This window comes from Pimephales promelas, chromosome 21 (genome assembly GCF_988280905.1).
Source record: "Pimephales promelas chromosome 21, fPimPro1.hap1.1, whole genome shotgun sequence".
NCBI classification, from domain to species: domain Eukaryota; kingdom Metazoa; phylum Chordata; class Actinopteri; order Cypriniformes; family Leuciscidae; genus Pimephales; species Pimephales promelas.
In genome coordinates this window covers 23,086,947-23,107,819 of record NC_142789.1, presented here as the reverse complement: position 1 = coordinate 23,107,819, position 20,873 = coordinate 23,086,947, and the positions used below count along the sequence as shown (strand labels likewise).

The 20,873-nt window shown below is 41.7% G+C and overlaps 1 protein-coding gene across 2 annotated transcripts in view; it reads right to left on the bottom strand.

The window, feature by feature from the left end:
* Positions 1-20,873, bottom strand: part of LOC120480385 (UDP-glucuronosyltransferase) — a 77,856-nt gene that overhangs the window by 30,225 nt on the left and 26,758 nt on the right. The gene's annotated exons all lie outside the window — the stretch shown is intronic.

Here is a 20,873-nt window from a genome sequence, read left to right as displayed (position 1 = left end):
TTTTTCGCCCAAAAAAAAAAAAAAACGTAAGGGGTACCACTGTCGTTTTTTTTTTTCGGGCCGAATTTTTGAGTTTCGATATCTCAGCTCTGGAAGGGGCTAGAGCCTCCATTTTTGCACTCAGGTCTAAGTCTCATGGCCCTCTATCAGAATCCAGAGTTTTGGGAAGATCTGAGAAACTTAATTTTTCGCCCAAAAAAAAAAAACGTAAGGGGTACCACTGTCGTTTTTTTTTCGGGCCGAATTTTTGAGTGTCGATATCTCAGCTCTGGAAGGGGCTAGAGACTCCATTTTTGCACTCAGGTCTGAGTCTCATGGCCCTCTATCAGAATCCAGAGTTTTGAGAAGATTGGGGAAACTTAATTTTTCGCTCAAAAAAAAAAAAACGTAAGGGGTACCACTGTCGTTTTTTTTTTTCGGGCCGAATTTTTGAGTTTCGATATCTCAGCTCTGGAAGGGGCTAGAGCCTCCATTTTTGCACTCAGGTCTAAGTCTCATGGCCCTCTATCAGAATCCAGAGTTTTGGGAAGATTGGAGAAAATTAATTTTTCGCCCAAAAAAAAAAAACGTAAGGGGTACCACTGTCGTTTTTTTTTCGGGCCGAATTTTTGAGTTTCGATATCTCAGCTCTGGAAGGGGCTAGAGCCTCCATTTTTGCACTCAGGTCTAAGTCTCATGGCCCTCTATCAGAATCCAGAGTTTTGGGAAGATTGGAGAAACTTAATTTTTCGCCCAAAAAAAAAAACGTAAGGGGTACCACTGTCGTTTTTTTTTCGGGCCGAATTTTTGAGTTTCGATATCTCAGCTCTGGAAGGGGCTAGAGCCTCCATTTTTGCACTCAGGTCTAAGTCTCATGGCCCTCTATCAGAATCCAGAGTTTTGGGAAGATTGGAGAAAATTAATTTTTCGCCCAAAAAAAAAAAAACGTAAGGGGTACCACTGTCGTTTTTTTTTCGGGCCGAATTTTTGAGTTTCGATATCTCAGCTCTGGAAGGGTCTAGAGCCTCCATTTTTGCACTCAGGTCTAAGTCTCATGGCCCTCTATCAGAATCCGGAGTTTTGAGAAGATTGGGGAAACTTAATTTTTCGCCCCCAAAAAAAAAACGTAAGGGGTACCACTGTCGTTTTTTTTTCGGGCCGAATTTTTGAGTTTCGATATCTCAGCTCTGGAAGAGGCTAGAGCCTCCATTTTTGCACTCAGGTCTAAGTCTCATGGCCCTCTATCAGAATCCAGAGTTTTGGGAAGATTGGAGAAACGTAATTTTTCGCCCAAAAAAAAAAACGTAAGGGGTACCACTGTCGTTTTTTTTTTCGGGCCGAATTTTTGAGTTTCGATATCTCAGCTCTGGAAGGGGCTAGAGCCTCCATTTTTGCACTCAGGTCTAAGTCTCATGGCCCTCTATCAGAATCCGGAGTTTTGGGAAGATTGGAGAAACTTAATTTTTCGCCCAAAAAAAAAAAAAACGTAAGGGGTACCACTGTCGTTTTTTTTTCGGAACGAATTTTTGAGTTTCGATATCTCAGCTCTGGAAGGGGCTAGAGCCTCCATTTTTGCACTCAGGTCTAAGTCTCATGGCCCTCTATCAGAATCCAGAGTTTTGGGAAGATTGGAGAAACTTAATTTTTCGCCCAAAAAAAAAAACGTAAGGGGTACCACTGTCGTTTTTTTTTTCGGGCCGAATTTTTGAGTTTCGATATCTCAGCTCTGGAAGGGGCTAGAGCCTCCATTTTTGCACTCAGGTCTAAGTCTCATGGCCCTCTATCAGAATCCAGAGTTTTGGGAAGATTGGAGAAACTTAATTTTTCGCCCCAAAAAAAAAAACGTAAGGGGTACCACTGTCGTTTTTTTTTCGGGCCGAATGTTTGAGTTTCGATATCTCAGCTCTGGAAGGGGCTAGAGCCTCCATTTTTGCACTCAGGTCTAAGTCTCATGGCCCTCTATCAGAATCCGGAGTTTTGAGAAGATTGGGGAAACTTAATTTTTCGCCCCAAAAAAAAAACGTAAGGGGTAACACTGTCGTTTTTTTTCTGGTCGAAATTTTGAGTTTCGATATTTCAGCTCTGGAAGGGGCTAGAGCCTCCATTGTTGCACTCAGGTCTAAGTCTCATGGCCCTCTATCAGAATCCAGAGTTTCAAGAAGATTGGGGATTCTTAATTTTTCACTCAAAAAATAAAAACGTAAGGGGTAACACTGTCGTTTTTTTTTCTGGTCGAATTTTTGAGTTTCAATATCTCAGCTCTGGAAGGGGCTAGAGCCTCCATTTTTGCACTCAGGTCTAAGTCTCATGGCCCTCTATCAGAATCCAGAGTTTTGGGAAGATTGGAGAAACTTAATTTTTCGCCCAAAAAAAAAAACGTAAGGGGTACCACTGTCGTTTTTTTTTTCGGGCCGAATTTTTGAGTTTCGATATCTCAGCTCTGGAAGAGGCTAGAGCCTCCATTTTTGCACTCAGGTCTAAGTCTCATGGCCCTCTATCAGAATCCGGAGTTTTGAGAAGATTGGGGAAACTTAATTTTTCGCCCCCAAAAAAAAAACGTAAGGGGTACCACTGTCGTTTTTTTTTCGGGCCGAATTTTTGAGTTTCGATATCTCAGCTCTGGAAGAGGCTAGAGCCTCCATTTTTGCACTCAGGTCTAAGTCTCATGGCCCTCTATCAGAATCCAGAGTTTTGGGAAGATTGGAGAAACGTAATTTTTCGCCCAAAAAAAAAAACGTAAGGGGTACCACTGTCGTTTTTTTTTTCGGGCCGAATTTTTGAGTTTCGATATCTCAGCTCTGGAAGGGGCTAGAGCCTCCATTTTTGCACTCAGGTCTAAGTCTCATGGCCCTCTATCAGCATCCGGAGTTTTGGGAAGATTGGAGAAACTTAATTTTTCGCCCAAAAAAAAAAAAACGTAAGGGGTACCACTGTCGTTTTTTTTTCGGAACGAATTTTTGAGTTTCGATATCTCAGCTCTGGAAGGGGCTAGAGCCTCCATTTTTGCACTCAGGTCTAAGTCTCATGGCCCTCTATCAGAATCCAGAGTTTTGGGAAGATTGGAGAAACTTAATTTTTCGCCCAAAAAAAAAAACGTAAGGGGTACCACTGTCGTTTTTTTTTTCGGGCCGAATTTTTGAGTTTCGATATCTCAGCTCTGGAAGAGGCTAGAGCCTCCATTTTTGCACTCAGGTCTAAGTCTCATGGCCCTCTATCAGAATCCGGAGTTTTGAGAAGATTGGGGAAACTTAATTTTTCGCCCCCAAAAAAAAAACGTAAGGGGTACCACTGTCGTTTTTTTTTCGGGCCGAATTTTTGAGTTTCGATATCTCAGCTCTGGAAGAGGCTAGAGCCTCCATTTTTGCACTCAGGTCTAAGTCTCATGGCCCTCTATCAGAATCCAGAGTTTTGGGAAGATTGGAGAAACGTAATTTTTCGCCCAAAAAAAAAAACGTAAGGGGTACCACTGTCGTTTTTTTTTTCGGGCCGAATTTTTGAGTTTCGATATCTCAGCTCTGGAAGGGGCTAGAGCCTCCATTTTTGCACTCAGGTCTAAGTCTCATGGCCCTCTATCAGAATCCGGAGTTTTGGGAAGATTGGAGAAACTTAATTTTTCGCCCAAAAAAAAAAAAACGTAAGGGGTACCACTGTCGTTTTTTTTTCGGAACGAATTTTTGAGTTTCGATATCTCAGCTCTGGAAGGGGCTAGAGCCTCCATTTTTGCACTCAGGTCTAAGTCTCATGGCCCTCTATCAGAATCCAGAGTTTTGGGAAGATTGGAGAAACTTAATTTTTCGCCCAAAAAAAAAAACGTAAGGGGTACCACTGTCGTTTTTTTTTTCGGGCCGAATTTTTGAGTTTCGATATCTCAGCTCTGGAAGGGGCTAGAGCCTCCATTTTTGCACTCAGGTCTAAGTCTCATGGCCCTCTATCAGAATCCAGAGTTTTGGGAAGATTGGAGAAACTTAATTTTTCGCCCAAAAAAAAAAAACGTAAGGGGTACCACTGTCGTTTTTTTTTCGGGCCGAATGTTTGAGTTTCGATATCTCAGCTCTGGAAGGGGCTAGAGCCTCCATTTTTGCACTCAGGTCTAAGTCTCATGGCCCTCTATCAGAATCCGGAGTTTTGAGAAGATTGTGGAAACTTAATTTTTCGCCCCAAAAAAAAAACGTAAGGGGTAACACTGTCGTTTTTTTTCTGGTCGAAATTTTGAGTTTCGATATTTCAGCTCTGGAAGGGGCTAGAGCCTCCATTGTTGCACTCAGGTCTAAGTCTCATGGCCCTCTATCAGAATCCAGAGTTTCAAGAAGATTGGGGATTCTTAATTTTTCACTCAAAAAATAAAAACGTAAGGGGTAACACTGTCGTTTTTTTTTCTGGTCGAATTTTTGAGTTTCAATATCTCAGCTCTGGAAGGGGCTAGAGCCTCCATTTTTGCACTCAGGTCTAAGTCTCATGGCCCTCTATCAGAATCCAGAGTTTTGGGAAGATTGGAGAAACTTAATTTTTCGCCCAAAAAAAAAAACGTAAGGGGTACCACTGTCGTTTTTTTTTTCGGGCCGAATTTTTGAGTTTCGATATCTCAGCTCTGGAAGAGGCTAGAGCCTCCATTTTTGCACTCAGGTCTAAGTCTCATGGCCCTCTATCAGAATCCAGAGTTTTGGGAAGATTGGAGAAACTTAATTTTTCGCCCAAAAAAAAAACGTAAGGGGTACCACTGTCGTTTTTTTTTCGGGCCGAATTTTTGAGTTTCGATATCTCAGCTCTGGAAGAGGCTAGAGCCTCCATTTTTGCACTCAGGTCTAAGTCTCATGGCCCTCTATCAGAATCCAGAGTTTTGGGAAGATTGGAGAAACGTAATTTTTCGCCCAAAAAAAAAAAAACGTAAGGGGTACCACTGTCGTTTTTTTTTCGGAACGAATTTTTGAGTTTCGATATCTCAGCTCTGGAAGGGGCTAGAGCCTCCATTTTTGCACTCAGGTCTAAGTCTCATGGCCCTCTATCAGAATCCAGAGTTTTGGGAAGATTGGAGAAACTTAATTTTTCGCCCAAAAAAAAAAACGTAAGGGGTACCACTGTCGTTTTTTTTTTCGGGCCGAATTTTTGAGTTTCGATATCTCAGCTCTGGAAGGGGCTAGAGCCTCCATTTTTGCACTCAGGTCTAAGTCTCATGGCCCTCTATCAGAATCCAGAGTTTTGGGAAGATTGGAGAAACTTAATTTTTCGCCCAAAAAAAAAAAACGTAAGGGGTACCACTGTCGTTTTTTTTTTCGGGCCGAATTTTTGAGTTTCGATATCTCAGCTCTGGAAGGGGCTAGAGCCTCCATTTTTGCACTCAGGTCTAAGTCTCATGGCCCTCTATCAGAATCCAGAGTTTTGGGAAGATTAGAGAAACGTAATTTTTCGCCCAAAAAAAAAAAACGTAAGGGGTACCACTGTCGTTTTTTTTTTCGGGCCGAATTTTTGAGTTTCGATATCTCAGCTCTGGAAGGGGCTAGAGACTCCATTTTTGCACTCAGGTCTAAGTCTCATGGCCCTCTATCAGAATCCAGAGTTTTGAGAAGATTGGGGAAACTTAATTTTTCGCTAAAAAAAAAAAAACGTAAGGGGTACCACTGTCGTTTTTTTTTCGGGCCGAATTTTTGAGTTTCGATATCTCAGCTCTGGAAGGGGCTAGAGCCTCCATTTTTGCACTCAGGTCTAAGTCTCATGGCCCTCTATCAGAATCCAGAGTTTTGGGAAGATTGGAGAAACTTAATTTTTCGCCCAAAAAAAAAACGTAAGGGGTACCACTGTCGTTTTTTTTTCGGGCCGAATTTTTGAGTGTCGATATCTCAGCTCTGGAAGGGGCTAGAGACTCCATTTTTGCACTCAGGTCTGAGTCTCATGGCCCTCTATCAGAATCCAGAGTTTTGAGAAGATTGGGGAAACTTAATTTTTCGCTCAAAAAAAAAAAAAACGTAAGGGGTACCACTGTCGTTTTTTTTTTCGGGCCGAATTTTTGAGTTTCGATATCTCAGCTCTGGAAGGGGCTAGAGCCTCCATTTTTGCACTCAGGTCTAAGTCTCATGGCCCTCTATCAGAATCCAGAGTTTTGGGAAGATTGGAGAAACGTAATTTTTCGCCCAAAAAAAAAAACGTAAGGGGTACCACTGTCGTTTTTTTTTTTCGGGCCGAATTTTTGAGTTTCGATATCTCAGCTCTGGAAGGGGCTAGAGCCTCCATTTTTGCACTCAGGTCTAAGTCTCATGGCCCTCTATCAGAATCCAGAGTTTTGGGAAGATTGGAGAAAATAAATTTTTCGCCCAAAAAAAAAAAAACGTAAGGGGTACCACTGTCGTTTTTTTTTCGGGCCGAATTTTTGAGTTTCGATATCTCAGCTCTGGAAGGGTCTAGAGCCTCCATTTTTGCACTCAGGTCTAAGTCTCATGGCCCTCTATCAGAATCCGGAGTTTTGAGAAGATTGGGGAAACTTAATTTTTCGCCCCAAAAAAAAAAACGTAAGGGGTAACACTGACGTTTTTTTTCTGGGGCGAATTTTTGAGTTTCGATATCTCAGCTCTGGAAGAGGCTAGAGCCTCCATTTTTGCACTCAGGTCTAAGTCTCATGGCCCTCTATCAGAATCCAGAGTTTTGGGAAGATTGGAGAAACGTAATTTTTCGCCCAAAAAAAAAAACGTAAGGGGTACCACTGTCGTTTTTTTTTTCGGGCCGAATTTTTGAGTTTCGATATCTCAGCTCTGGAAGGGGCTAGAGACTCCATTTTTGCACTCAGGTCTAAGTCTCATGGCCCTCTATCAGAATCCAGAGTTTTGAGAAGATTGGGGAAACTTAATTTTTCGCTAAAAAAAAAAAAACGTAAGGGGTACCACTGTCGTTTTTTTTTCGGGCCGAATTTTTGAGTTTCGATATCTCAGCTCTGGAAGGGGCTAGAGCCTCAATTTTTGCACTCAGGTCTAAGTCTAATGGCCCTCTATCAGAATCCAGAGTTTTGGGAAGATTGGAGAAAATTAATTTTTCGCCCAAAAAAAAAAAAACGTAAGGGGTACCACTGTCGTTTTTTTTTTCGGGCCGAATTTTTGAGTGTCGATATCTCAGCTCTGGAAGGGGCTAGAGACTCCATTTTTGCACTCAGGTCTAAGTCTCATGGCCCTCTATCAGAATCCAGAGTTTTGGGAAGATTGGAGAAACTTAATTTTTCGCCCAAAAAAAAAACGTAAGGGGTACCACTGTCGTTTTTTTTTCGGGCCGAATTTTTGAGTGTCGATATCTCAGCTCTGGAAGGGGCTAGAGACTCCATTTTTGCACTCAGGTCTGAGTCTCATGGCCCTCTATCAGAATCCAGAGTTTTGAGAAGATTGGGGAAACTTAATTTTTCGCTCAAAAAAAAAAAACGTAAGGGGTACCACTGTCGTTTTTTTTTTTTCGGGCCGAATTTTTGAGTTTCGATATCTCAGCTCTGGAAGGGGCTAGAGCCTCAATTTTTGCACTCAGGTCTAAGTCTCATGGCCCTCTATCAGAATCCAGAGTTTTGAGAAGATTGGAGAAACTTAATTTTTCGCCCAAAAAAAAAAATCGTAAGGGGTACCACTGTCGTTTTTTTTTTCGGGCCGAATTTTTGAGTTTCGATATCTCAGCTCTGGAAGGGGCTAGAGCCTCCATTTTTGCACTCAGGTCTAAGTCTCATGGCCCTCTATCAGAATCCAGAGTTTTGGGAAGATTCGAGAAAATTAATTTTTCGCACAAAAAAAAAAACACGTAAGGGGTACCACTGTCGTTTTTTTTTTCGGGCCGAATTTTTGAGTTTCGATATCTCAGCTCTGGAAGGGGCTAGAGCCTCCATTTTTGCACTCAGGTCTAAGTCTCATGGCCCTCTATCAGAATCCAGAGTTTCAAGAAGATTGGGGATTCTTAATTTTTCACTCAAAAAATAAAAACGTAAGGGGTACCACTGTCGTTTTTTTTTTTCGGGCCGAATTTTTGAGTTTCGATATCTCAGCTCTGGAAGGGGCTAGAGCCTCCATTTTTGCACACAGGTCTAAGTCTCATGGCCCTCTATCAGAATCCAGAGTTTTGGGAAGATTGGAGAAACTTAATTTTTCGCCCAAAAAAAAAAGGTAAGGGGTACCACTGTCGTTTTTTTTTTCGGGCCGAATTTTTGAGTTTCGATATCTCAGCTCTGGAAGGGGCTAGAGCCTCCATTTTTGCACTCAGGTCTAAGTCTCATGGCCCTCTATCAGAATCCAGAGTTTTGGGAAGATTGGAGAAAATTAATTTTTCGCCCAAAAGAAAAAAACGTAAGGGGTACCACTGTCGTTTTTTTTTCGGGCCGAATTTTTGAGTTTCGATATCTCAGCTCTGGAAGGGTCTAGAGCCTCCATTTTTGCACTCAGGTCTAAGTCTCATGGCCCTCTATCAGAATCCAGAGTTTTGGGAAGATTGGAGAAACGTAATTTTTCGCCCAAAAAAAAACAACGTAAGGGGTACCACTGTCGTTTTTTTTTTCGGGCCGAATTTTTGAGTTTCGATATCTCAGCTCTGGAAGGGGCTAGAGCCTCAATTTTTGCACTCAGGTCTAAGTCTTATGGCCCTCTATCAGAATCCAGAGTTTTGGGAAGATTGGAGAAAATTAATTTTTCGCCCAAAAAAAAAAACGTAAGGGGTACCACTGTCGTTTTTTTTTCGGGCCGAATTTTTGAGTTTCGATATCTCAGCTCTGGAAGGGTCTAGAGCCTCCATTTTTGCACTCAGGTCTAAGTCTCATGGCCCTCTATCAGAATCCGGAGTTTTGAGAAGATTTGGGAAACTTAATTTTTCGCCCCCAAAAAAAAACGTAAGGGGTAACACTGTCGTTTTTTTTCTGGGGCGAATTTTTGAGTTTCGATATCTCAGCTCTGGAAGAGGCTAGAGCCTCCATTTTTGCACTCAGGTCTAAGTCTCATGGCCCTCTATCAGAATCCAGAGTTTTGGGAAGATTGGAGAAACGTAATTTTTCGCCCAAAAAAAAAAAACGTAAGGGGTACCACTGTCGTTTTTTTTTCGGGCCGAATTTTTGAGTTTCGATATCTCAGCTCTGGAAGGGGCTAGAGCCTCCATTTTTGCACTCAGGTCTAAGTCTCATGGCCCTCTATCAGAATCCAGAGTTTTGGGAAGATTGGAGAAACTTAATTTTTCGCCCAAAAAAAAAAAAAACGTAAGGGGTACCACTGTCGTTTTTTTTTCGGGCCGAATTTTTGAGTGTCGATATCTCAGCTCTGGAAGGGGCTAGAGACTCCATTTTTGCACTCAGGTCTGAGTCTCATGGCCCTCTATCAGAATCCAGAGTTTTGGGAAGATTGGAGAAACGTAATTTTTCGCCCAAAAAAAAAAACGTAAGGGGTACCACTGTCGTTTTTTTTTTTCGGGACGAATTTTTGAGTTTCGATATCTCAGCTCTGGAAGGGGCTAGAGCCTCCATTTTTGCACTCAGGTCTAAGTCTCATGGCCCTCTATCAGAATCCAGAGTTTTGGGAAGATTGGAGAAAATAAATTTTTCGCCCAAAAAAAAAAAACGTAAGGGGTACCACTGTCGTTTTTTTTTCGGGCCGAATTTTTGAGTTTCGATATCTCAGCTCTGGAAGGGTCTAGAGCCTCCATTTTTGCACTCAGGTCTAAGTCTCATGGCCCTCTATCAGAATCCAGAGTTTCAAGAAGATTGGGGATTCTTAATTTTTCACTCAAAAAATAAAAACGTAAGGGGTAACACTGTCGTTTTTTTTTCTGGTCGAATTTTTGAGTTTCAATATCTCAGCTCTGGAAGGGGCTAGAGCCTCCATTTTTGCACTCAGGTCTAAGTCTCATTGTCCTCTATCAGAATCCAGAGTTTTGGGAAGATTGGAGAAACTTAATTTTTCGCCCAAAAAAAAAAACGTAAGGGGTACCACTGTCGTTTTTTTTTCGGGCCGAATTTTTGAGTTTCGATATCTCAGCTCTGGAAGAGGCTAGAGCAGCCTTTCTCAAACTTTTTTCAGTCAGGGCACCTTTCAAAAGTGCATAAAATCTCAAGGCACCCCAGTGTAAAATATAATTTAAAAACACTGCATAACCCAAATTTAAATGCAAATGTCTTGTTTAGTTAGACAGAACAGTAATGAACAGAGCATAATATGAACTGTAAATAACAATAATAATAAAAACTTTATAGCACCTTTAAAAACACAGGTTTGGAAAGTAATTCACAAAATAATTAATCAGAGACACAAATGCCATAAAACCGTAAGAGGTGGACCGCCCAATACAAGAACCCAATAACAAATCCAGACCAGGAGAACTCAAATGAAGTGCAGGATGCAGATAAAATAAAATAAAAATCCCCGGCTCTTGTGGGGATTTTCTTTTCAAAAAACGATCCATAATGCTGTAACTAAAGTGGCCTAAATTCACGTTTATTTTTACGTTTCTGTCAGTCTGAGGTGTTGCTATAACGCGTTGCTATGGATTGCGTCACTTGCGTCAAGTTGTGTGTGTCTTGCTTCGGTCTTGTGAGACGGATTTTTTTTATGATTAATTTTATATATTTATCTAAAATGAATTTACAATTTTATTAATATGTTCATATGTTTAAAAAGAAGAATGTAAATTCAAATATATTTATATATGAAATGTCAGCTGTTTTTTTTCTGGGGGTTTTTTTTTCAAATTTTTTTTAGCCTACGTAATTTTTTGGCGGCACCCCTGAGACAGCTAGGGGGCACCCCAGTGTGCCGCGGCACCCACTTTGAGAAAGGCTGGGCTAGAGCCTCCATTTTTGCACTCAGGTCTAAGTCTCATGGCCCTCTATCAGAATCCAGAGTTTTGGGAAGATTGGAGAAACTTAATTTTTCGCCCAAAAAAAAAAAACGTAAGGGGTACCACTGTCGTTTTTTTTTTCGGGCCGAATTTTTGAGTTTCGATATCTCAGCTCTGGAAGGGGCTAGAGCCTCCATTTTTGCACTCAGGTCTAAGTCTCATGGCCCTCTATCAGAATCCAGAGTTTTGGGAAGATTAGAGAAACGTAATTTTTCGCCCAAAAAAAAAAAACGTAAGGGGTACCACTGTCGTTTTTTTTTTCGGGCCGAATTTTTGAGTTTCGATATCTCAGCTCTGGAAGGGGCTAGAGCCTCCATTTTTGAACTCAGGTCTAAGTCTCATGGCCCTCTATCAGAATCCAGAGTTTTGGGAAGATTAGAGAAACGTAATTTTTCGCCCAAAAAAAAAACGTAAGGGGTACCACTGTCGGTTTTTTTTCGGGCCGAATTTTTGAGTTTCGATATCTCAGCTCTGGAAGGGGCTAGAGCCTCAATTTTTGCACTCAGGTCTAAGTCTTATGGCCCTCTATCAGAATCCAAAGTTTTGGGAAGATTGGAGAAAATTAATTTTTCGCCCAAAAAAAAAAACGTAAGGGGTACCACTGTCGTTTTTTTTTCGGGCCGAATTTTTGAGTTTCGATATCTCAGCTCTGGAAGGGTCTAGAGCCTCCATTTTTGCACTCAGGTCTAAGTCTCATGGACCTCTATCAGAATCCCGAGTTTTGAGAAGATTGGGGAAACTTAATTTTTCGCCCCAAAAAAAAAAACGTAAGGGGTAACACTGTCATTTTTTTTCTGGTCGAAATTTTGAGTTTCGATATTTCAGCTCTGGAAGGGGCTAGAGCCTCCATTGTTGCACTCAGGTCTAAGTCTCATGGCCCTCTATCAGAATCCAGAGTTTCAAGAAGATTGGGGATTCTTAATTTTTCACTCAAAAAATAAAAACGTAAGGGGTAACACTGTCGTTTTTTTTTCTGGTCGAATTTTTGAGTTTCAATATCTCAGCTCTGGAAGGGGCTAGAGCCTCCATTTTTGCACTCAGGTCTAAGTCTCATGGCCCTCTATCAGAATCCAGAGTTTTGGGAAGATTGGAGAAACTTAATTTTTCGCCCAAAAAAAAAAACGTAAGGGGTACCACTGTCGTTTTTTTTTTCGGGCCGAATTTTTGAGTTTCGATATCTCAGCTCTGGAAGAGGCTAGAGCCTCCATTTTTGCACTCAGGTCTAAGTCTCATGGCCCTCTATCAGAATCCAGAGTTTTGGGAAGATTGGAGAAACGTAATTTTTCGCCCAAAAAAAAAAAACGTAAGGGGTACCACTGTCGTTTTTTTTTTCGGGCCGAATTTTTGAGTTTCGATATCTCAGCTCTGGAAGGGGCTAGAGCCTCCATTTTTGCACTCAGGTCTAAGTCTCATGGCCCTCTATCAGAATCCAGAGTTTTGGGAAGATTGGAGAAACTTAATTTTTCGCCCAAAAAAAAAAAAAAACGTAAGGGGTACCACTGTCGTTTTTTTTTTTCGGGCCGAATTTTTGAGTTTCGATATCTCAGCTCTGGAAGGGGCTAGAGCCTCCATTTTTGCACTCAGGTCTAAGTCTCATGGCCCTCTATCAGAATCCAGAGTTTTGGGAAGATCTGAGAAACTTAATTTTTCGCCCAAAAAAAAAAAACGTAAGGGGTACCACTGTCGTTTTTTTTTCGGGCCGAATTTTTGAGTGTCGATATCTCAGCTCTGGAAGGGGCTAGAGCCTCCATTTTTGCACTCAGGTCTAAGTCTCATGGCCCTCTATCAGAATCCGGAGTTTTGAGAAGATTGGGGAAACTTAATTTTTCGCCCCCCAAAAAAAAACGTAAGGGGTACCACTGTCGTTTTTTTTTCGGGCCGAATTTTTGAGTTTCGATATCTCAGCTCTGGAAGAGGCTAGAGCCTCCATTTTTGCACTCAGGTCTAAGTCTCATGGCCCTCTATCAGAATCCAGAGTTTTGGGAAGATTGGAGAAACGTAATTTTTCGCCCAAAAAAAAAAACGTAAGGGGTACCACTGTCGTTTTTTTTTTCGGGCCGAATTTTTGAGTTTCGATATCTCAGCTCTGGAAGGGGCTAGAGCCTCCATTTTTGCACTCAGGTCTAAGTCTCATGGCCCTCTATCAGAATCCGGAGTTTTGGGAAGATTGGAGAAACTTAATTTTTCGCCCAAAAAAAAAAAAACGTAAGGGGTACCACTGTCGTTTTTTTTTCGGAACGAATTTTTGAGTTTCGATATCTCAGCTCTGGAAGGGGCTAGAGCCTCCATTTTTGCACTCAGGTCTAAGTCTCATGGCCCTCTATCAGAATCCAGAGTTTTGGGAAGATTGGAGAAACTTAATTTTTCGCCCAAAAAAAAAAACGTAAGGGGTACCACTGTCGTTTTTTTTTTCGGGCCGAATTTTTGAGTTTCGATATCTCAGCTCTGGAAGGGGCTAGAGCCTCCATTTTTGCACTCAGGTCTAAGTCTCATGGCCCTCTATCAGAATCCAGAGTTTTGGGAAGATTGGAGAAACTTAATTTTTCGCCCAAAAAAAAAAAACGTAAGGGGTACCACTGTCGTTTTTTTTTCGGGCCGAATGTTTGAGTTTCGATATCTCAGCTCTGGAAGGGGCTAGAGCCTCCATTTTTGCACTCAGGTCTAAGTCTCATGGCCCTCTATCAGAATCCGGAGTTTTGAGAAGATTGGGGAAACTTAATTTTTCGCCCCAAAAAAAAAACGTAAGGGGTAACACTGTCGTTTTTTTTCTGGTCGAAATTTTGAGTTTCGATATTTCAGCTCTGGAAGGGGCTAGAGCCTCCATTGTTGCACTCAGGTCTAAGTCTCATGGCCCTCTATCAGAATCCAGAGTTTCAAGAAGATTGGGGATTCTTAATTTTTCACTCAAAAAATAAAAACGTAAGGGGTAACACTGTCGTTTTTTTTTCTGGTCGAATTTTTGAGTTTCAATATCTCAGCTCTGGAAGGGGCTAGAGCCTCCATTTTTGCACTCAGGTCTAAGTCTCATGGCCCTCTATCAGAATCCAGAGTTTTGGGAAGATTGGAGAAACTTAATTTTTCGCCCAAAAAAAAAAACGTAAGGGGTACCACTGTCGTTTTTTTTTCGGGCCGAATGTTTGAGTTTCGATATCTCAGCTCTGGAAGGGGCTAGAGCCTCCATTTTTGCACTCAGGTCTAAGTCTCATGGCCCTCTATCAGAATCCGGAGTTTTGAGAAGATTGGGGAAACTTAATTTTTCGCCCCAAAAAAAAAACGTAAGGGGTAACACTGTCGTTTTTTTTCTGGTCGAAATTTTGAATTTCGATATTTCAGCTCTGGAAGGGGCTAGAGCCTCCATTGTTGCACTCAGGTCTAAGTCTCATGGCCCTCTATCAGAATCCAGAGTTTCAAGAAGATTGGGGATTCTTAATTTTTCACTCAAAAAATAAAAACGTAAGGGGTAACACTGTCGTTTTTTTTTCTGGTCGAATTTTTGAGTTTCAATATCTCAGCTCTGGAAGGGGCTAGAGCCTCCATTTTTGCACTCAGGTCTAAGTCTCATGGCCCTCTATCAGAATCCAGAGTTTTGGGAAGATTGGAGAAACTTAATTTTTCGCCCAAAAAAAAAAACGTAAGGGGTACCACTGTCGTTTTTTTTTTCGGGCCGAATTTTTGAGTTTCGATATCTCAGCTCTGGAAGAGGCTAGAGCCTCCATTTTTGCACTCAGGTCTAAGTCTCATGGCCCTCTATCAGAATCCGGAGTTTTGAGAAGATTGGGGAAACTTAATTTTTCGCCCCCAAAAAAAAAACGTAAGGGGTACCACTGTCGTTTTTTTTTCGGGCCGAATTTTTGAGTTTCGATATCTCAGCTCTGGAAGAGGCTAGAGCCTCCATTTTTGCACTCAGGTCTAAGTCTCATGGCCCTCTATCAGAATCCAGAGTTTTGGGAAGATTGGAGAAACGTAATTTTTCGCCCAAAAAAAAAAACGTAAGGGGTACCACTGTCGTTTTTTTTTTCGGGCCGAATTTTTGAGTTTCGATATCTCAGCTCTGGAAGGGGCTAGAGCCTCCATTTTTGCACTCAGGTCTAAGTCTCATGGCCCTCTATCAGCATCCGGAGTTTTGGGAAGATTGGAGAAACTTAATTTTTCGCCCAAAAAAAAAAAAACGTAAGGGGTACCACTGTCGTTTTTTTTTCGGAACGAATTTTTGAGTTTCGATATCTCAGCTCTGGAAGGGGCTAGAGCCTCCATTTTTGCACTCAGGTCTAAGTCTCATGGCCCTCTATCAGAATCCAGAGTTTTGGGAAGATTGGAGAAACTTAATTTTTCGCCCAAAAAAAAAAACGTAAGGGGTACCACTGTCGTTTTTTTTTTCGGGCCGAATTTTTGAGTTTCGATATCTCAGCTCTGGAAGAGGCTAGAGCCTCCATTTTTGCACTCAGGTCTAAGTCTCATGGCCCTCTATCAGAATCCGGAGTTTTGAGAAGATTGGGGAAACTTAATTTTTCGCCCCCAAAAAAAAAACGTAAGGGGTACCACTGTCGTTTTTTTTTCGGGCCGAATTTTTGAGTTTCGATATCTCAGCTCTGGAAGAGGCTAGAGCCTCCATTTTTGCACTCAGGTCTAAGTCTCATGGCCCTCTATCAGAATCCAGAGTTTTGGGAAGATTGGAGAAACGTAATTTTTCGCCCAAAAAAAAAAACGTAAGGGGTACCACTGTCGTTTTTTTTTTCGGGCCGAATTTTTGAGTTTCGATATCTCAGCTCTGGAAGGGGCTAGAGCCTCCATTTTTGCACTCAGGTCTAAGTCTCATGGCCCTCTATCAGAATCCGGAGTTTTGGGAAGATTGGAGAAACTTAATTTTTCGCCCAAAAAAAAAAAAATGTAAGGGGTACCACTGTCGTTTTTTTTTCGGAACGAATTTTTGAGTTTCGATATCTCAGCTCTGGAAGGGGCTAGAGCCTCCATTTTTGCACTCAGGTCTAAGTCTCATGGCCCTCTATCAGAATCCAGAGTTTTGGGAAGATTGGAGAAACTTAATTTTTCGCCCAAAAAAAAAAACGTAAGGGGTACCACTGTCGTTTTTTTTTTCGGGCCGAATTTTTGAGTTTCGATATCTCAGCTCTGGAAGGGGCTAGAGCCTCCATTTTTGCACTCAGGTCTAAGTCTCATGGCCCTCTATCAGAATCCAGAGTTTTGGGAAGATTGGAGAAACTTAATTTTTCGCCCAAAAAAAAAAAACGTAAGGGGTACCACTGTCGTTTTTTTTTCGGGCCGAATGTTTGAGTTTCGATATCTCAGCTCTGGAAGGGGCTAGAGCCTCCATTTTTGCACTCAGGTCTAAGTCTCATGGCCCTCTATCAGAATCCGGAGTTTTGAGAAGATTGGGGAAACTTAATTTTTCGCCCCAAAAAAAAAACGTAAGGGGTAACACTGTCGTTTTTTTTCTGGTCGAAATTTTGAGTTTCGATATTTCAGCTCTGGAAGGGGCTAGAGCCTCCATTGTTGCACTCAGGTCTAAGTCTCATGGCCCTCTATCAGAATCCAGAGTTTCAAGAAGATTGGGGATTCTTAATTTTTCACTCAAAAAATAAAAACGTAAGGGGTAACACTGTCGTTTTTTTTTTCTGGTCGAATTTTTGAGTTTCAATATCTCAGCTCTGGAAGGGGCTAGAGCCTCCATTTTTGCACTCAGGTCTAAGTCTCATGGCCCTCTATCAGAATCCAGAGTTTTGGGAAGATTGGAGAAACTTAATTTTTCGCCCAAAAAAAAAAACGTAAGGGGTACCACTGTCGTTTTTTTTTTCGGGCCGAATTTTTGAGTTTCGATATCTCAGCTCTGGAAGAGGCTAGAGCCTCCATTTTTGCACTCAGGTCTAAGTCTCATGGCCCTCTATCAGAATCCAGAGTTTTGGGAAGATTGGAGAAACTTAATTTTTCGCCCAAAAAAAAAACGTAAGGGGTACCACTGTCGTTTTTTTTTCGGGCCGAATTTTTGAGTTTCGATATCTCAGCTCTGGAAGAGGCTAGAGCCTCCATTTTTGCACTCAGGTCTAAGTCTCATGGCCCTCTATCAGAATCCAGAGTTTTGGGAAGATTGGAGAAACGTAATTTTTCGCCCAAAAAAAAAAAAACGTAAGGGGTACCACTGTCGTTTTTTTTTCGGAACGAATTTTTGAGTTTCGATATCTCAGCTCTGGAAGGGGCTAGAGCCTCCATTTTTGCACTCAGGTCTAAGTCTCATGGCCCTCTATCAGAATCCAGAGTTTTGGGAAGATTGGAGAAACTTAATTTTTCGCCCAAAAAAAAAAACGTAAGGGGTACCACTGTCGTTTTTTTTTTCGGGCCGAATTTTTGAGTTTCGATATCTCAGCTCTGGAAGGGGCTAGAGCCTCCATTTTTGCACTCAGGTCTAAGTCTCATGGCCCTCTATCAGAATCCAGAGTTTTGGGAAGATTGGAGAAACTTAATTTTTCGCCCAAAAAAAAAAAACGTAAGGGGTACCACTGTCGTTTTTTTTTTCGGGCCGAATTTTTGAGTTTCGATATCTCAGCTCTGGAAGGGGCTAGAGCCTCCATTTTTGCACTCAGGTCTAAGTCTCATGGCCCTCTATCAGAATCCAGAGTTTTGGGAAGATTAGAGAAACGTAATTTTTCGCCCAAAAAAAAAAAACGTAAGGGGTACCACTGTCGTTTTTTTTTTCGGGCCGAATTTTTGAGTTTCGATATCTCAGCTCTGGAAGGGGCTAGAGACTCCATTTTTGCACTCAGGTCTAAGTCTCATGGCCCTCTATCAGAATCCAGAGTTTTGAGAAGATTGGGGAAACTTAATTTTTCGCTAAAAAAAAAAAAACGTAAGGGGTACCACTGTCGTTTTTTTTTCGGGCCGAATTTTTGAGTTTCGATATCTCAGCTCTGGAAGGGGCTAGAGCCTCCATTTTTGCACTCAGGTCTAAGTCTCATGGCCCTCTATCAGAATCCAGAGTTTTGGGAAGATTGGAGAAACTTAATTTTTCGCCCAAAAAAAAAACGTAAGGGGTACCACTGTCGTTTTTTTTTCGGGCCGAATTTTTGAGTGTCGATATCTCAGCTCTGGAAGGGGCTAGAGACTCCATTTTTGCACTCAGGTCTGAGTCTCATGGCCCTCTATCAGAATCCAGAGTTTTGAGAAGATTGGGGAAACTTAATTTTTCGCTCAAAAAAAAAAAAAAACGTAAGGGGTACCACTGTCGTTTTTTTTTTCGGGCCGAATTTTTGAGTTTCGATATCTCAGCTCTGGAAGGGGCTAGAGCCTCCATTTTTGCACTCAGGTCTAAGTCTCATGGCCCTCTATCAGAATCCAGAGTTTTGGGAAGATTGGAGAAACGTAATTTTTCGCCCAAAAAAAAAAACGTAAGGGGTACCACTGTCGTTTTTTTTTTTCGGGCCGAATTTTTGAGTTTCGATATCTCAGCTCTGGAAGGGGCTAGAGCCTCCATTTTTGCACTCAGGTCTAAGTCTCATGGCCCTCTATCAGAATCCAGAGTTTTGGGAAGATTGGAGAAAATAAATTTTTCGCCCAAAAAAAAAAAAACGTAAGGGGTACCACTGTCGTTTTTTTTTCGGGCCGAATTTTTGAGTTTCGATATCTCAGCTCTGGAAGGGTCTAGAGCCTCCATTTTTGCACTCAGGTCTAAGTCTCATGGCCCTCTATCAGAATCCGGAGTTTTGAGAAGATTGGGGAAACTTAATTTTTCGCCCCAAAAAAAAAAACGTAAGGGGTAACACTGACGTTTTTTTTCTGGGGCGAATTTTTGAGTTTCGATATCTCAGCTCTGGAAGAGGCTAGAGCCTCCATTTTTGCACTCAGGTCTAAGTCTCATGGCCCTCTATCAGAATCCAGAGTTTTGGGAAGATTGGAGAAACGTAATTTTTCGCCCAAAAAAAAAAACGTAAGGGGTACCACTGTCGTTTTTTTTTTCGGGCCGAATTTTTGAGTTTCGATATCTCAGCTCTGGAAGGGGCTAGAGACTCCATTTTTGCACTCAGGTCTAAGTCTCATGGCCCTCTATCAGAATCCAGAGTTTTGAGAAGATTGGGGAAACTTAATTTTTCGCTAAAAAAAAAAAAAACGTAAGGGGTACCACTGTCGTTTTTTTTTCGGGCCGAATTTTTGAGTTTCGATATCTCAGCTCTGGAAGGGGCTAGAGCCTCCATTTTTGCACTCAGGTCTAAGTCTAATGGCCCTCTATCAGAATCCAGAGTTTTGGGAAGATTGGAGAAAATTAATTTTTCGCCCAAAAAAAAAAAAAACGTAAGGGGTACCACTGTCGTTTTTTTTTTCGGGCCGAATTTTTGAGTGTCGATATCTCAGCTCTGGAAGGGGCTAGAGACTCCATTTTTGCACTCAGGTCTAAGTCTCATGGCCCTCTATCAGAATCCAGAGTTTTGGGAAGATTGGAGAAACTTAATTTTTCGCCCAAAAAAAAAACGTAAGGGGTACCACTGTCGTTTTTTTTTCGGGCCGAATTTTTGAGTGTCGATATCTCAGCTCTGGAAGGGGCTAGAGACTCCATTTTTGCACTCAGGTCTGAGTCTCATGGCCCTCTATCAGAATCCAGAGTTTTGAGAAGATTGGGGAAACTTAATTTTTCGCTCAAAAAAAAAAAACGTAAGGGGTACCACTGTCGTTTTTTTTTTTTCGGGCCGAATTTTTGAGTTTCGATATCTCAGCTCTGGAAGGGGCTAGAGCCTCAATTTTTGCACTCAGGTCTAAGTCTCATGGCCCTCTATCAGAATCCAGAGTTTTGAGAAGATTGGAGAAACTTAATTTTTCGCCCAAAAAAAAAAATCGTAAGGGGTACCACTGTCGTTTTTTTTTTCGGGCCGAATTTTTGAGTTTCGATATCTCAGCTCTGGAAGGGGCTAGAGCCTCCATTTTTGCACTCAGGTCTAAGTCTCATGGCCCTCTATCAGAATCCAGAGTTTTGGGAAGATTCGAGAAAATTAATTTTTCGCACAAAAAAAAAAACACGTAAGGGGTACCACTGTCGTTTTTTTTTTCGGGCCGAATTTTTGAGTTTCGATATCTCAGCTCTGGAAGGGGCTAGAGCCTCCATTTTTGCACTCAGGTCTAAGTCTCATGGCCCTCTATCAGAATCCAGAGTTTCAAGAAGATTGGGGATTCTTAATTTTTCACTCAAAAAATAAAAACGTAAGGGGTACCACTGTCGTTTTTTTTTTTCGGGCCGAATTTTTGAGTTTCGATATCTCAGCTCTGGAAGGGGCTAGAGCCTCCATTTTTGCACACAGGTCTAAGTCTCATGGCCCTCTATCAGAATCCAGAGTTTTGGGAAGATTGGAGAAACTTAATTTTTCGCCCAAAAAAAAAAGGTAAGGGGTACCACTGTCGTTTTTTTTTTCGGGCCGAATTTTTGAGTTTCGATATCTCAGCTCTGGAAGGGGCTAGAGCCTCCATTTTTGCACTCAGGTCTAAGTCTCATGGCCCTCTATCAGAATCCAGAGTTTTGGGAAGATTGGAGAAAATTAATTTTTCGCCCAAAAGAAAAAAACGTAAGGGGTACCACTGTCGTTTTTTTTTCGGGCCGAATTTTTGAGTTTCGATATCTCAGCTCTGGAAGGGTCTAGAGCCTCCATTTTTGCACTCAGGTCTAAGTCTCATGGCCCTCTATCAGAATCCAGAGTTTTGGGAAGATTGGAGAAACGTAATTTTTCGCCCAAAAAAAAACAACGTAAGGGGTACCACTGTCGTTTTTTTTTTCGGGCCGAATTTTTGAGTTTCGATATCTCAGCTCTGGAAGGGGCTAGAGCCTCAATTTTTGCACTCAGGTCTAAGTCTTATGGCCCTCTATCAGAATCCAGAGTTTTGGGAAGATTGGAGAAAATTAATTTTTCGCCCAAAAAAAAAAACGTAAGGGGTACCACTGTCGTTTTTTTTTCGGGCCGAATTTTTGAGTTTCGATATCTCAGCTCTGGAAGGGTCTAGAGCCTCCATTTTTGCACTCAGGTCTAAGTCTCATGGCCCTCTATCAGAATCCGGAGTTTTGAGAAGATTGGGGAAACTTA